The 13,873-nt window shown below is 44.2% G+C and overlaps 1 protein-coding gene across 2 annotated transcripts in view; it reads right to left on the reverse strand.

Annotated features, from left to right (window-relative positions):
* The window catches only part of LOC122790307 (ficolin-2-like), a 272,987-nt gene that overhangs the window by 94,504 nt on the left and 164,610 nt on the right, over nucleotides 1-13,873 (reverse strand). The gene's annotated exons all lie outside the window — the stretch shown is intronic.

The following is a 13,873-nucleotide window of genomic DNA, read 5'->3' on the forward strand; positions in this document are numbered from 1 at the left end:
TTATATAAAATAAGTGAGAGAGCATGAAAAAGAGAGTTGTAACCCATTAATAAAGGTATAATACATCTTGAATAAGTCTTCGGCATGCACTGTAATATCAAATAAATGAGAGAGCCTCTATAAAAGTGTGTAATGTAATTAATAAAGGTATAATTCCTGAAGTGTGTCCATGTCACTTTCTTCAATATGTTGTACTCTTGCATTATAGAAATATTACTTTTGTATTAAGCGCTGTCAACCCACACTTGGGTAGGCCCATATAAAGTGGAAGAAGGGAGTGCCAGTAGCTGTTAAGCTTATATACAGTCCTCAACAGTTGGCTAATGGCCGGCATGTATAGGTTAATTTGGCACATGAGTAGCTTGTTATTTGTGTTCCCCAGAAATGTCAGTGTGCTGCTAGAAATGTAGGGGGCTGTTAAAATATAATTGATAATGTCACCTGAACACATCCAGATATGTAGATATATAAATATAAATAAAATATATAAATATGTAGCAGTAACATCTGCATCCTGGGCAGTCTGTATGTCAGATACAGGTCAGGTATATAAAGAACTAGAAAAACCCATTTCACAATTTAATGGACATTGCCAAGTGTAATAATACATGTAGGGGATATATACCTGCAGTCAGTAGGAATGTAGTGTAAACTATAAGTACATATAAGTTGTTAATGAAGGTATCTTTTTACATATGTCCTATTGGTTCAAAAATATCTGCATTTACTTTGATGCATGTGCTCTGTTCAAATACCACAATCTTGGTGGCCTGTTGCCACCAATCAATCCTGCATGCTGTTGGAATGTCCACTGTTCTATATATGCATATGTTATGCTTGCTGTTCAACTGTTGGAACTCTGGTGTGTTGGGTTAATGGGAATACTACCGCATGCTGTTACAACTAATTTGGATTGCTGCTGGCTGTTAACAACCCATATTGTCATTAAATCCTCCTAAACCTAGAACGTATGGGAAGGCCTGTTCCAGCGGACCCACCTTTCCCACCTCAGCTGGCGATGGCACCTGGCACCAGCAGGTCCAGTGCCCAGCCTGGGACCTCCTCCTCTGTTGGTCCTGTGTCACCTTCAGGTGGAAGCGCTGCAGGGGATGGGGCTCATCCCCCCATGCAGGTGTAGCCAGAGGAGGGCCACCTATCACCCACCGAATGGTCCGGGCTGTGGTGCATAGGGAGATCGAGTGTTCAGTCACTGATCCTCTACGCCAGCTTGAGGCATGTGTGGCATGACTTACGGGTGAGCCTGCCCCTCCTACACAGCCCCCAGCACAGCCAACCTCTGGGCTGTGAAGGTGCAGTGGTGACTGCCCATGGGTGGGGATCTCAGTTCCACTGCTGCCATCTGTGGGCTCATGGGCTTGCGAATTTCAAAGATCCTTCCCCGTCAATGGTGTTCACCCACCACATGTGTCATATTCCACCCCTGTATGCGTCTTGTTTGTCTTGTCTGTTTACCTCCCCAACCTACCTCCCCATATATACCCACTTCCCCTACCACACATTCCACTCTCACCTGAAAAAAAAAAAAGGCAATCTGCTGCCAAAAAAAAATTACGCCCCATACATAGCTGCCCATTTTGCACACATGTCCGCTGGACACATAAACTGATATTTAATTGGCAGTACAACATACTTTGTTGTCTCACCCCTTTCTCGGGGGTGGAAGGTTTCATATTTCCCTCCAAATTTCTAGCATATGCAGAGCTGTTGCTGTTAAAGAAATGGGCAGCTATGGACCTTCCCTACACCTGTCCTGCACATCCCAAGCTATTTTCTCCACTATCTTTCCCTCTTTGTGCCCCTTTTTCACCACTTTCTTATCTCCCCATTTTCTTTTCTTTCAAAGAAATGAGCGCGGAGGTTAGCGGGAGTAAGCACCTTTAAGTAGTTGTTAGCGGGTTTGCGCAAGTGTGTGCTTGTGTGTGCTTAGCTAAGTATTGCTAAGCTTCATGCAAACCTGCTCATACCCGCTTATAACTGCTTAAAAGTGCCTTAGTCACCCTGCATGTGAGGGCCCTTGTTCTTCTCAGCAGCAAAATAAAACACATCTGTCAGTCTCGAACCCCAGACCTTGGACACACTAGACTGCATGAAGTACCATTAAGCAACAGCAGATATACAGCAGGTTGTTGCTGAAATAGATATACCATGCATCAGAATGAGTGAATGTAAAGGAAAGATAGGAATGCCATAACACAAAACCTGTTCTGTGGAACTTTACCAGCAGTTGTTGTGGAATTGCATTACATGACAGTGATAACAGAACCAACCATTCTAGCAGTAAATAATGTTAAAGCAGCACTTTACAACCCCACACAGTATCATAGCAGGACAATCCCCACCCAAATGTACAAAATACCTGTGTGTTCAGGGTCCACCAAGGATGTAGGTAGGCATACTCAGTACTGGAATTGTCTAGTTTTCTTGAGCATCCTGTGCTGATGTCAACAATAAAAAAGCAGAAACTGTGCAGAAGTGAGTACATTAATATTCACAGTATACCAGTTCACAAACAGTACATGTGGCAAATGAATAAATCTGAATAACTACTTATGTATGGCAGCTAACTGTATAAGTAGAAAAGAAACTACATAACTCCCACGTATCTTGTGTTAGCATTCGTAGGGGTGAGTACAATTCGACACTACCTATGAAAGCAGGCTGTACTTGCTGTCCACACATGCAATCATTCCATTGCTGGTATGGAGAGAGAGAGCGACAGAGACAGACAGACAGACACCGACATCCACATCAACAGTAACAGCTACAGCAACAGAAAAAAATAAAAAAATAAAATAAAAAAAAATTATATAATTAAACCAAAAAAAAAAGACACACGGAACTGAAATTTACAAACACATACAAAGGAAAGGTATGTAACAAATATGTATTTACTGGCATGCAGTAGATGTTTTTGAAGAGTAATCTACATACTTTGAATCATCCATATGTGGCAGCAGTACATATCTATGCACAGATGCCCTGCATAACTACTGCCATGGACAAATCAATGTGTAGCTCTGTGCAGTGGGATATAACTGTGACATATGTAGCTCAGCATTAACTGTCAAACATCTGATCCATGTTATCTGTGTTCTGTACAGTAGTGTGTACAATGGCTGTTTGGGGGAGTAGCTCATACAGCTATATAAATATGGATGTGACAGAGTAACAAATGCATGACAGTCATATTAACGTGTAGCTTAGCATTGGCAACTGCTGTACCAGGCTAGTATGCTAATCTAGCATTTGCAGCTATATATACACCCTCTAATATTACTGTGTGCTCACATGTGACACCTGTTCATGTTGCAGCAAGGCCTAACAGGTCAGCCGTGAGGTCCACGGACTTACAACAGTGTGGACCTTGTGTGTGTATGGCACACACATATGGAGAGATCTTTGTCAGATATATTAGCATCTGTACATGTGCATAGAGCAAGGGACATACTGCAACTGTTTATGAAGGGTGGACATATATATGTTGGTGAAGGTTGTTATGTGCATATTTCTATGTAGGTTGTAGTGTGTGGCAAACAAGACAGCATACAGTGCTGGTATATGACATGTGGTAGTTAAACACTGTGGGTATGATTTGTCAGGTTCGCAGTGTTGCAGCCAGTGAGGCCTGCTAAAGCTACATGGGCTGAGAACACCTTCAATGCATTCCACACAAGACTGTGCAATATTATTACATAACTGTATACCTCACAACCTTCACATAATTGATATTCCCACCATGAAAGGTGGACTGTATATGTGCCCATATGTATATCTATATGTATACCAATGTATGTTTATATGATTGTGTGTGTATATATATATATATATATATATATATATATATATATATATATATATATGTTGTTGTTGTTGTGTCTTTCGGCTTTTCCCGGTTAGGGGTCGCCACAGCGGAACTCTGGTCCGCTAATGATTGGTAGTTGATTTTTACGTGCCGAGTTACCAGCCCTGACGCACAACCTTCAACGAAGGTACGCCCATTCATGCATGTCTCCACGCAGAAGACGCTGTAGCTGAGAATCGAACCGGACAGCATCTTACTGTGAGACGACAACACTACCACAGCACCACCACCGTGGATCAGGGTCATAGATACTGCGACAGATGCCTGGTGACACAGCCATGGACTCAAGCTCAATGTTGAAACTGCATTGGCATCCCTTCTGGCAAAAACTCTGTACCCATGAACTACCACATAGGTGGTAGTCTACTTAACACCAAAAGTGTGATAAGAGACCAAGGGACACAGGTGGACAGTAGTCTCCCCTGTGATAATCACAGTGCCACACTAGTCATGTTATCTGTCTACGTGGCACACCTCATCACATAAGGTGTGTCATCCAGGGAAATATAGGTCAGTGTTCCCCTCTACTCATCACTCATAAAACCCATTATAGAGTACAATGCCCCATTTGGTATGTACCTCACAAGACATCTACAGCAACTGGAAAGGCCACAGACATACCACACAAAGAATAATACCGGCCTCAAACAGATGCCCTATGCAAACTGTCCCACAAAACCACAGCTAGACTGTGTCGCATACCACCTACCCAGAGGTGACCTCTGCCTAACATACAAAGCTATGTCAAACCCAGAGCTGTTGGACATGCTCCACGTAAACAGATCACAATCCCTACGAGCTACACGCTCTAGGGACCTAACCTTGTCACCTCAATAAACAGAACATGCTGGAGGGATAGATTCCTATCTCAGAGACATCCCATACTCTGGAACAAACCACCTATCAATGACAAACAAAGCTCCTCATTAGCAGTCATCATGAATAATCCTGATGACTGGATGGGAGATAGGAAATACACCCTGGGAATCACCTCTGTGGCTCTGCTTGACAGGGGCATGTGAAATTAAATTACATGTGTGTCAAAGGCCAGGGTAGCGTATGGCTAGGCTTCTATAGGCCCTAGGGCCAATAGCCTATTACCTACCTATGAACCGATACACACTCACATGTACTTGTTGCAATAATTGCTATGTGAGGTTGACTGAGTGTGATGGTGAATTTGTTGGTGAATGTGTCAAAGTTCTGTATATGTGTGATAGCTTAGTGGGAAACTGTTTCTGTCATGGTATTTTGTGTCCTAGCTCTGATCACAGCAAAAGATGTGTATGCTATTGCTAGGCAGAAAAGACTGTATGGCATATGGTCTGAAGTAGCCCCTTGGTGTCGACTGGGCTGTGCCATTGTAGGCTAAAGCACTACATGTATGCTTATTGATTGGTACTGCTGGTGAATCCAAATCCCATATGAACTGTAGTACTACCTGAAGCTGTAGGCCTAAACAGCACAGTATGGTGTATGTCCACATTGCTTGTAACCACTGTTTTGTGTGTTCCCTGTAGTCCTCACAAATTACATACCTCAGGCATAAGGTTTTGTAAGTACTGACACACAGTACTGTATGGTACACAGGTAAATCTCATCTGGGTTGCCATACCTTTGTGTCTTTTATGTATGTCTGATGTGTGTGTGGGTATGCCTGTAACATGCCCTCGGTCATATGTGTGTCACAGGATATAAGTGCGTATCTAGCAACTTGTATAGTCTAGTACAGCAGTATGCCACCTATATTAACGAACGTGCACATATGTTAGGCAGGGGTTTGCCATCAACAACTAGTGTGGTATACTGCTAATACTGTAACTGGACTTTACAATCATTGCAATGGATGACATATTTCTTTATGCATTAGCTTGATATATACCTCATATGTCTAGCTGGTGCATTGTGTCGCATACAGTGTGCCATGTTCTGTTGTATAGTCTTACATATTGGTTTCTCTTTGTTGCTGTGCAGAACATGGTTTGATATATAGAGCTTGCCAGACACTGTCAGGCAGTTGTGGATTGAGCACTGATATATGGTATTGAAAGTGTGTATCCTCTGACAGCCAATAGGTTGCTATATATGTCAGTTCAGTGATATCTGTACTTTAGAATGTTAAGTGTGCCACATGACTTGCTCACACATATTGTTTCATTGTCTTCCAGGGTCATGGCTTACCATCGCAACCCTACCTATAGCCAAGCAGAGGATGAAGTGATAAAAACCAGCCTGGTTCAGCACTACACCCTGCTGTTCTCAAGAACCAGCCAGGACCAGCATGAGCGGACTGCACTGTGGCAAGATGTTGTCTGTAGGGTGAATGACATAGGCATGCATAACCGGACATATGAGCAGGTACGTCATCACTGCAGTGATTTACTTAGACATGTCTGGCAGCATGCGTCTGATGTCCATAGACAACAGCTTGCCACAGGTGGTGGGGTAGCCATCCATCCCCCCCTCACCAGAGTGGAGGAGCTGCTCCTGAGCCTGGTGGCTCCTGGCCAACAACAACAACAGCAAACATGTATCATCATGGAGGCCGGAGCCACCCAGCGAGTTGACACAGAGCGTGCAGGTAAGATGGCATATCTGTAGACTACTGTTACCTCTATTGGTAGATCATGCATATGTGAGATGTGTACTGTGTAGTTAGACGATGTGGAGCCTGGTGTTGTGCAATATTGATAATTTGTAACATAATCTGTAGGCCTGTGACTGTCAACCATTGTACTACTGTAAGATTGCAAACCCACAGTAGCAATGCCACAGTTGTTGCCACTGACAAACTGTTTCATATCCTTGTAGGTCCCTCTGGTGTGACAGCAAGGCAGCAGACCCATGCTGGTGAGTGTTTACTACATTTAATATTGCAAATTAAATGTGCATGTCATAGGTGAGGTGTAGGCCATGTACACGTAACACACCTATGCATAATGCATGCTGTGCATGTTTGCTGTGAGACTATGGACATCTCAGTAATGTGAGTAGCTGCCTCAAACACATGCAATACACAGAGCATCCCACACAATTGTGGCAACACTGTCGTGGACATTGGATAGGCAGAGTCGATACACATGCACACAACATACACAACTTTGCCATATGCAGTACACGTTAATATGCTACACATGGCGTATTCAGACACCTGCTGTAAGGTCACACTCCAGTATCCCAAATGTCATCCACACAGCACATATAATATATCTGAGGGGTAGAGGCCTATCATGGGGCTGTGTGACACTCTTCAACACATAACACATTCATGTTAGGCAATGCTCCCTATTGGGCACCTTACAAACCCATGTAACAACTGGCTGTGAAATGGTGAATGTAGCCATGGTACTGCAGTTCAGGTACAGCATGCTAGGTGCCGGTCTGGCACACATTAGTAGCCTTGAGTGACCACATGATGCTGCATGATGATGGCTCATGGTACTACACCCCATCCAGTTACAGTAACCACAGTACTACACATAGCATTCATTGCTATGCACCTCAATGTTGTGTGTGTGCAAACATATGCACCTATACACAATATGCATAGCAATCACCATTTGTACAAAGTGACACATATATGTCTTGTAATGCTATTGAGTGCATAGGTCACATGACACACATTGGGTATGTGTGATGTTTAATGTTGAACTTGTGTTGTAGCATGCCATGTCATGGCTGGCACTGGCATGTCCACAATATGTCCTACACTCACCATAACCACTGTACAATGGCTATGTGGAGCAATGGTAGTCCATCAGGTATACATGCACCACTCATCCTGTGTGTATACATACCATGCATGTGCTAAACCTGTGTCCACAATTATCTGCTAAAGACACAGATGTTCTAATCAGAAATGGATATCTATGTGACACGCAGATACATATCCAGCCATGGTATGTATACCTGTGAGTGATGGTGCACAGGACATTGCAGAGATTTTAATACTTGCACAGCAATGTTGTGTCCATGTACACAATGCACCCCAGGGTGAGGCCAATCACTGAACAACAACACACATGCATCAAAGCCATGTATACTGTTATTAGCAAGGGCTGTCAACACTCGCACTGCATGCTGTTGAGCAACACATGCCTGCATGCTGACACGTGTGATATGGCTGTTTGGCTTGTGATACTGTACCCCACCATCAACTGCTACTGAGTATGTTCTGGATTGCTGGTGGTGATGTGTGTGTGTGTGTGTGTGTGTGTGTGTGTGTGTGTGTGTGTGTGTGTGTGTGTGTGTCTGCTTTAGTGAGGAGTGTATTTGTGTGCATGTGTGTATGTGTTCATGTGTGCATGTGTGCATGTGTTCATGTGTGCACGTGTGCATGTGTTCATGTGTTTATGTGTGCATGTGTTCTGACATCATGTACAGGTCGTAAAGTGTGTTTCCTGTCTTCCTCTCACAGGTGCTGAGGTTGGGCTGGTTCACTGCAGCAGGGAACCTGATGTCACTGAACCAAATAGTGATAATGAGGATAGGTGTGTTGAGGCACAGGCATGTTTGTCAGGGTCTGTCGTTGGGCCACCAATCGACATACACAAGTGTCCACCCCATCCATGCACACAGTCATACTGCCAATACATCCATCACCAATGCCCTTAGCTGAGGGACAGTGTACAGTCAGCATTGGCCAGAACAGTGTGGTATCTATGGCACATGCATCCCGACAAAGCAGCCATACCCAGATATCTGGAATGGTACTACATAGGCAGATGTCCAGGGGTTCTCGTTGGAGCAATGCTGCTCAACATGCCCCTGGCAGACATGCCACAGGTCTTACAACCTCACGCATGTTCCAGGCTGTCAAGGAGGCAAAGGCACGTATAGAACAGTACACCAGACATTGACTAAGGGTACAGAGTGCACATAACACCGCTGTAATTGACAGTATCCATGACCTAGCAGGTGCCATCCGTAATTACACTGAGGTCACTGATAGACATTGGGGTGAGACATTATATGTCCTCCGCAATGTCATGTCCATATGTCAGGACAGTGCGGGACGGTTGAGACATCGACATGGATGTATGCCAGCAACATCAGCAGCTGGCAGTCACTGCAGATGTCCCTCAAGTCACAGCCACTCCCGTAGTGCCAGTACCAGCCCCAGAAATGTTGGGGGTGGGCTGCCCATAGACCATCCTAGAAGACCACGTGCACGTGGCTCTGGACAGTCCCAGCAGGGACCTGGGTCCAGTGTATATCTGTCCACCTCTGAGGATAGTACCCAGTCTGGCTTAGTACCTGATACTGTCAGTAGCACACCTGCCAGGCACAGGTACCATATCCATGGCCAGAAAAGGTGATCTGTAAAGCCTGGTAGGTACAGTCTTTGGCTGTCCCACAAATCCCCATATATGGCAGCCACATGGTGGAACTGTGTGCATGCAGACACACACACACAGAAACCAGACACCTAAGGCTAACACATACCCGCACACATTACATCAACATTGGCCCATAGCACTACTCTTGGCCCTCACACACACACACACACACACACACACACACACACACACACACACACATACATGTCAATTGTATGGCTCAATGTAGGGCTCTGGCAAAACAATAACACACCCTGTGCATATGATGAAACCTGTGCCACCTCCTGTCATCTGTAACACTGATGCAGGAACAGGCTACCATGGTGTTGATGCACAGGGCGACTTTATAGCAGTATAGCAATGTTAGCATGTTGTCAGCAGTAAAGTGTAATGATATCCTTGAAGGTGTAGCTGAGCAGGCATGATGCATTAAAGCTATGATTGTCAATGTAGTATTGTTTACACCAGTGGTAGTTCCAATAGTGTATTGTCCGCCCACGTGCCACTTGGCTGATGTGTGTAGCATTGGCAGCATGTGTTAGAGAATGGACAGTATGTGTGGGATGTGTGTAGCACAGATTTGCAGGTGTACATTTGTGAACATGGAGGAGGTGCACTGTCTGCATGTATGTGCATAGCGGACACATGGGCAGGGTGACATGCCCTGTATTACACAGTAACACTCCATAGTTCCCATTGGTGGCCAGTATGCATTGTACTACACACATTGTGGAACTTGAGTACACATGTGTGCATGACATGGTTTGACACTGTGCTGTGGGTGATACTGTTACTATCTGTCATTGTTTTGCATTCTGGTAGTATACATAACCTCAACAGCCTGACCATACACAATCATTAGATGATGTCTTGACAACTGACACACAGATGTAGGACACACAGTAACATTTGGATCCTTCAAGTACTATACTATGCCAGTAACTAGTGGTATTCACCTGCTCCCATTCCTGAGACCACTCCTGTTTGGCATATAGCTCTCTTAGGTACACGCAATCACAGTAGGGATATGTCCCTCCACGTCTGGAAATGCATATTGTGGCCTATAATGCATTCTCCAGATGACACACATGTCCTCCACAAGTGTATCATACAGACAGATACCTGTTGTCAAACCCATGCTGTAAAGCTATAAGCCAACTAAAGCATAGTCATCCACCTTTACAAAACATAGTATCCCCACAGTACCACAGAGGCAGTAGCCACCAATATGTTGAACAGGTACCGATGTGTACATGCAGCCAAGTGTTACGTCATCTCTCCTTTGGTAATCACAGTTCCAAAGGTATTTTGAAATCCCTCGGTGGATCACATAAGCAATAAGGGGTCTGCATGCATATCCACAAAGGTTGTTCTACACCTAATGAATAGCCATCATTGACAGACTTTGCTGCATTTGAACAGGTCTGAAATATACCTCAGCCGTAAACCATCACTCACACTATGCAACAGAAACCGTAATGAGTGTCTGTGACACAGATGACCTAGGCCAGAGATCACTGCAGTGGCTGGGCTTGTCACAAGCATACAGATGTGACCTAAGGTCTGGAAAGCAGCAGCACACTCTGGAAAAGATGACAGATGTGTTCATGGAGAAAGCAGGGTTCCCACCTATGAAATAATTGAGGTCACATGTACGTATATGTATTTGCCACACAGCTACCTGACATGTGCAATGCACATACTGTTGTCATACTGATATGTCATACAGTAGTAAAAACATAACCCACAACACATTGACCAACAGTGTCACACACATAGAGCACACACACATGCACCAAGTGCAGGATTCAAACCCCTACCTAACTACTGTATGATAACAGAACAGTACACATTACCACGACGTGCTATACACATTACTGGAAGGTTTCCTTTCCACAGGTATATTTGTAGGATGGTGACATCATCAGACTTGACAAAGATAAGTATACCACTTTTAAGGTGTTTTACTACTCTCCAAAAAGGTTGCTCCTTTCCAAGGAGATCAAACACACACACACATACACAGTTGTCAAGTGCAGGATTCAAACTCCCACCTAACTACTTTATGATACTAGAGGAGTACGCATTTACACAACACACTATACACATTACTGGAGGTTTTCCTTTATACAGGTATATTTGTAGGATGGTGACATCATCAGACTTGACAAAGATAAGTATACCACTTTTAAGGTGTTTGAGTAGTCTCCAAAAAGGTTCCTCCTCTCAAAGGAGATTACAGACACACACACACACACACACACACACACACACAGTTGTCAAGTGCAGGATTCAAACCCCTACCTAATTACTTTATGATACTAGAGGAGTACGCATTAACACAATGCGCTATACACATTACTGGGAATTCTCTTTCCCACAGGTATATTTGTAGGATGGTGACATCATCAGACTAGACAAAGTGGGTTACTTTAGGTGACATTAGGTGGGCTACATAGAAGGAATTTCTAAACACTTTGGCCATGTGATCATCAAAGGAGAGTTTACTATCTCCCTGCGTCCCCAGGGCCATAATTACTTTCTCCATACATACTGGATCACCACCTATGTGGTAATTTGTGTGCACTTTGTTTTATCCAAAGGGGATGACTATGCATTCTTTGGCATTATGCTTGAGGGCATTGTTTTGACACCAGGTATCTGTCTCTGTAAGACCCTTCTGGAGGATGTCTGTGTCAGCCATAGAGTCGATTATGGACCACAGTTAGCAGTCATCTGCAAACCTGTTCAGCCATACTCCTCCCATGCTTGCCTGTACCTCTGAGCAGTATCTACTGAACAGGTGGTGTCCCAGGACCAAGACCTGTGGGATGCCATTTGTGACTGGTTTATAGTCGGACATGGCACACGCAACTCTAAACATGTGTGTTTGATCTGTGAGCCAGTTTCCCACCCATCCTGTGACATAGCTGTTAATGTTCAAGCTGGTAAGCTTGTCCATGATGACAGAGTGGGGAATGGTGTCGAAAGTCCTTAGTGAGGTCCAGGTGGGCTGTGTGGAATACTTTCACCTCCATCTATGTCCTTGGTAACTGTTTCAAATGAGTAAACTAGGTTTAGGAGGCAGGATCTGCCTTTAACAAAGCCAAGTTGGGTAGAGTCCTGTGTCTGCAGGTCCCCAATATGCCTGTTTATGGGTTCCATGATAATGTGCTCCATAGCTTTGCAGACCAGGCTGAGTAGACCTATAGGGCAATGGTTTCCAGGTTCTGTTGTGGCAACCCCTTTGTGGAGCTGGATGATGGTGTATGCCATTCTTTGGGTACATAGCCTGTGGTAAGGTTGTGTCTGGACAGTGAATGTAGGTAAGGGTGTAGTTCCTTTTGGGGCTGGTGTAAGATGCAGCCTGGAACACCACCCTGTCCCATTGATGCTGTGTTCTTAGCTTTGGAGAGGGCTGTCTTTACCTGCATGTCCATGAAGTCTGGGGCTCTGCATTCTCCTGGATGGACACAGGCCCTTTTGGGGGTCATGGCGGTGGAGTTTGCACTGAACCTGTCCTCCAGGATGTGGCCAATGTAAGTTGGTTAAGTGTATTTCTTGCCATTTGTCAGTATCTGACAGCATATTTGGAAGTTGCCATCTAAATGTTTGGTGTAGCTAACAAAGGATTTGTGGTTGTTATTCTTACATTCCTTGGCAATTTGTCTTTAGAAACTGGCATTGGATTATTTTATGAGTGATCATTGTGTCTTCCTAATAATGATCAGTGATGCCTTTCCTTTTGTGAAGTTTGCTCTATCATGTGTTCGTTTCCTCCTTCTGTTGTATAGCTTTTTTATGGGCGATGACCACCAGATTGTTTTTTTTGTTTTTGGAGGAGTGCATCTTGGTTTTATTTGGCATGTCTTGATCCCTGCATCCCTGTAGATGCTCATAGAATGCATTTGTAAATGATTTGGCAGACTGTATAGTATTATCCTATAGCAAGGGGGCTTTGGAACTTTCAACTTTGGTCTTGGGAAGTGTGCAGTTTGCTTTTGAAAATGTCTTCACAGTGGTTTCCTTGATTGGGGGGGGGGGCGTGATGTGGATGTCCAGTGTGATTATTTGATGATCTGATATTACCAGCGAGGGGTTTATCTCTGTCGTGGAACACTGGTACCCCATGTTGGTGATGATCAGGTCCAGTATGTTGTTACCTCTAGTGGACATGGTGACCAGCTGTTCCAGGGCGTTTGAGTTTTTAAACTCTAGGAAACATTGGGCAAAGGACGTTGAACACAAGTAATTCTCCCACTCAGTGTTTGGGTAGTTGTAATCTCCTCATATAATGGTGTTTGATAGGACCTTTATATTTTCCACTGTTCTCAGGAATACTGAGTGAGGTTCCTGAGACAAGGTAAGTGATCTGTAGCAGGCTACAATCTGATAAGCAGCTTTGCCCAATGTTAGTTGCACTTGCATGGTCTCCAAGGCCTCATGCTGTGCCACTAACCTGAAGGTGTGGGTATCCATAAGGTAAATGGATACACCCCTTCCTTTTGTATTTCACTCATGGTTTTGGGTCCGAAGATCAGAGGATTTGTGAGTGTTTTACGTGAGGCATGTCCAACAGCTCTGTGTTTGACATAGCTTTGTATGTTAGGCAGAGATCACCTCTAAGTAGGCGATATGCGAGAGAGTACAG

Source organism: Protopterus annectens, chromosome 16.part0, assembly GCF_019279795.1.
Source record: "Protopterus annectens isolate FY-2018-M chromosome 16.part0, PAN1.0, whole genome shotgun sequence".
Lineage (NCBI taxonomy): Eukaryota > Metazoa > Chordata > Ceratodontiformes > Protopteridae > Protopterus > Protopterus annectens.